A 4,610-nucleotide genomic window follows, 5' to 3' on the forward strand; every position below is an offset into this window, starting at 1 on the left:
AAAAAAAAACCCAAACCAAAACCCTTGAAGTCATTGCCGCACAGGTCTGAACCAACTCATAGGGGACCCTCAGGTGGGTTTTAGAGACTAAATCACATGAGAGGAGGTTATTCATCTTTTTCAGAGCTATTGAGTTGGACCTGACTCATACGGAGCACTCAAATCAGCATCCATAAGCTATAAATTGCATAAGAGGAGATGCAATTTTTCTTCTCTGGAGCAGATGGTAAATATGAACTGCTTGGTTTGGGGTTAGCAGTGCAGATCCTTACCCACTAGGCTACCGGAGCTCCCTAATTATGAGATAGCAAGTATTATTATCTGTAATTACAGAAAATAAATGAATTAGGTTGAATATAGAGATATTACAAATAAATAAAAGACAAATAAAGGATCAAAAATAAACCAGTTATGTTAATTACTATGATGTTACATGTTAGTTTTGTTCATACTGAAGAAACTGAGCTCTCTTACTCAGACTATAAGTTGCCACAGTATTCTTCTAAGCATAAGTCAAAACCTCTGTAAAGCCTAACATCATGTCACAAAATAATTTACTGTTGTTGGTTTGTTTGTGAAAGTTGGACTTTTGGCAGGTGTTTTGCTTTAGAGAAATGTTACTCTTCAATTTAACACACATGGATTTCATGTTAAAGTGCCTGACTCCATTCATGCTCCAGTCTTTTTGGAACCTCAAACATACTTTGACTATTCACTGAACTTGCTCACAGGAGATAGGCATCAAGTCAGAGCTGACTCATAGCTGACCATCCGGTGGCTTTCTGGAGGCTATAAATCACACAGGAGATTTCTCATCTTTATTGCCTTTCTTTCTTCCTTGGAGCCTCTGGGGGATTTGAACCACCAGAGAGGTGCCACCTTTGGATTAGTAGCCCAACTCCTTATGCACTACACCACCAGACCTCCTGTTTTCACATGAAGTAAAAGTAAGGTATGTCTGATGAAGTTATTCCATAAAGCCCACTGCTGGAGATGATCTTTGTTCTTGCAAAGATTTGACTGGCAAAGAAACTGAAATCACCTAGTAGACACTAACCAAAGAAGCCAGCTGACATTCTTTCTTCTGGCATAGAAGAAGAGAATGTGTCCATATTTTCTATTTTAGCTACCCACAATTCCTATGTTCTCCAGTTTAAAAGCTGGATAGTGAACTAATACTTAGGACGACTGCACGTCATTTCTTCATTTAGGTGATGTCAGCGTAGAATCAGTGCCAGTAGGAATTCACATCAAGCTGCCATTTTAAACTGGGTCCTCCAAGGATATCAAAACAGGACAATCCATTTCAACGGATTCCAGACGCCCAAAAGTATTCTAATTCTCCCAGGCATTGCTTTTTAAAAATCTGAATAAAAAGCTCAGGTTCTCTCTGCTTTTCCTGTCTAGCTCCCAAAAAACTTCTAAGAGAGCAAAGCAAGAGAGGGCTCCAATTATCTCCAGAACACTCAGCGAGCCTTTCTAAGGGAAAAATACAATTTGTTCTACAGCAAAGAACCTTCAACACATGGTCTCTAAGAGAACTTTGATCATATGCCTTCAATTTTTTTTTCCTATCAGAAATACTCTCTTCCTTTTTTCCTGCAGAGTCAACACACAATATTAAACAGCCTGTCTGCAGTATCTAATTAACAAACTGACTGCAGAAGATCACTTACAACATAAAATATTAAATCATCCTAAAAACTAATATTCTCCACACCTCATAAATTAAAATAAGCAAGAGACTGAAATGAAATAAAACCTTGATGCATATCATTCTGAGCCTCTGGCCCCCAAAGAGGCTCTACTTCTTGAAGCATTTAACTATTTCAAAGGAAAAAAATTACAGACACACATACATATAGATATACATATATCAAGCAATTTCAAAATGCTTTCTTCCCCCAGCCTATACTTTATCGTAGTAACTCGAACTTGAAACCTCAATCTCTACTCCTCTTGATCTTGTGCTTCACAAATCATTTTGAGTTCAGATATGGAGCTCATCAGTTATGTTTCTTTTCATTATAATTGCAATTCAGTCTTGGAACTCAGTTCTGTTCCCACTGGCTCAATGGTCATCATTTATCTGCTTTGTATATTTAGGGCATTTTTTAACAGAAGCAGCAATCTGTTTGAAGAATGCAAGGGCCGTTTGATATTAACACAGAGAATGATTAATCAAAGAGTGCCTGGTCCAAAAGCATCAAGAGAGAACTGAGGTCATTAGCGGGGCAAAATCAGGAAGCAAGCTTTGACTAAGAAAATGAGATGAGGGTAATACTTTGAGGATTTAAAAAAATAAATAAGAAGGTGATGGTTGTTCATTTTCAGAGCTTCTGCTTTAAAAGATAACTGCCTTACAGGATTTGAAGAAGCATCATTATATTATTGCTAATGTTACAAACCACATTTGTAACAGAAAGAAAACAAACTATTTGTATCCAGGTATCGCTAAGCACATCAGTGCCTCCGATACTTATTTCTTAATATGGGAGTGCTTAGATTATTTCATACTTTAAGTGAGAAATATCAGTGTAAAAGCAGGCACTGAATATGACACAGAGCTAGACTAATTAATTGGCACCATAATGAGACTTCTTTGGTGCTCCCAGGTAAAGAGTCTTCTGCTGTAGAGACAGTGTTAAGGTAATTATCCAGATTGCAGCCAAACGAAACCCATTACCTGTGAATAGATTCCAACTAATAATGATACTCCTTTGTATATTGTTACTGTTGTTTGGTGCCCTTGGGTACGGTTCATAGCAAACCTATGAACAATGGGTCTAAAACTTGTCCTATCCTGTGCCGTTCTCATCGTCTCTGATGTACTTGAGCTCAGTGCCACAGTCATTGTGTTGCTCCATCTGGTTGAGGGTCTTCCACTTTTGCTGATCCTCCATCTTTCCAACCATGATGACCCTCTCTAGGGAATGGCCCCTTCTAACAACAATCCCCCACCCCCACCCGCTGTGTGCCTCTAAGAAATGCTCTGGCTGCACTTTCTTCAAAACGTATTTGAGTGATTAGCCCTGATAGCTAAGGATTTGGAACATTTCATCATGTATTTGTTTGGCATCTGAATGTCTTCTTTGGTGAAATGTCTATTAATATCTTGTCTTCATTTTGTGACTGGGTTGTTTAACTTTTTTTCTTGGAGTACTCTAAAGATTTAAGATATAAGTCCCTTATCAGGTATGTCATTGTCAAATTGTTTCTTCCCAGTTTGTGGGTTTCTTTCTTGTTCTGTTGGAGAAGTTTTATGACAACAATATAGAACAAGGGGTGCATTGTAGGCAGGGCTGGGGAGAAGAGTGAAGGAGGAGAGGAAAGAAATTGAGCAATAATGGAGAAAAAATTATTGGAGACATGGGAAAAAACATACTTGCTTTTTTGGCAGTCCATAGAATATTCAGTACTCTTCTCCAACAACACAATTGAAAGCTGTTGGTCTGCCATCTTTATTTATTATACAACTCTCAGATGCATAAAAAATGATTGATAAGACTATGGCTTAAATTAGTCTTTAAACTGATATCATTGGGGAGCTCTGGTGGCCTAGTGGCAAGAAGCTGCAACTACAATCCCAGAGGTGCACGGTTCGAATCCACCAGATGCTCTGCCGGGGAAGGAGGGGCAATCTCCTCCTGTACCAGTCAGATCTGATTTGACGGTACATGCACACAAAAAATAATAATAAACTGATATCATTGCTCCTTAGTACTTCAAATAGGTCCCTGACAGCAGACTTTCCCAATGGAATACATCTTTTGATTTCTTGACTGCTGGTACCAAGTGTTGAATTCAGACCCAAGTAAATGAAATGATTGACAACTTCATTCTCTTTTGCATCTCTTTCTGTTGGTTATGGAGGCTATATATCTTTATAGGAGGAGACTGCCCATCTTTCTCCCACAGAGCAGCCAATAGATTTAAACCACTGACTTTTCAGTTAGCACTGTAACATGTGTTACACCAGCAGAGCTCTTTATCCAGCTATCAGATTAACTCACTACCATCTACTCAATTCTAACTCATAAAGACTCTCCACTGATTTTTGAGACTATAAATATTAAAGGGAGGATAATTAGTGGAAGGATACTGGCCCTCTTTCTCCTGCACAGCCATCGGTGATTTGAACTGCTGGAGACCTTTCACTACATGAGCTTTTGGCTAGCACAGCAGCATACTATGAACTATGGCATCAGAGCTCCTTACCGCACCCTGAGGGCTCCCCAATTATCCAGGTATCATTCTACATTAGGTCCATTTCCGAGAATGGTTTTACAGCCATATCCACCAAGCATTCACATATCACATATCAGGAAAAATATAACTGAATATCCTCAAAAGAATAAGAAAACAACTATCACCTTAAATTTGGTTTTCCCAAAGCTGACTCTTAAAAAGAGGTATTCATTCCCTATGGCTGTTAGAACACATTGCCAAGATTTAACCGCTTAAAACAGCACAAATATATTACCTTTCAGTTCTGTAGATTGGAACAGTGGATAGATTTCACTGACTCAGGCCAACGTATCAGTTTGGTATACTCTTTCCTAGAGTCCTAGGGGAGAATTCAATTTTCTAGTTTTTCCAGTTTCTAGTGA

The sequence above is a fragment of the Elephantulus edwardii genome, unplaced genomic scaffold (assembly GCF_000299155.1).
Source record: "Elephantulus edwardii isolate Elephantulus edwardi_28Jun2011 unplaced genomic scaffold, EleEdw1.0 scaffold00075, whole genome shotgun sequence".
NCBI classification, from domain to species: domain Eukaryota; kingdom Metazoa; phylum Chordata; class Mammalia; order Macroscelidea; family Macroscelididae; genus Elephantulus; species Elephantulus edwardii.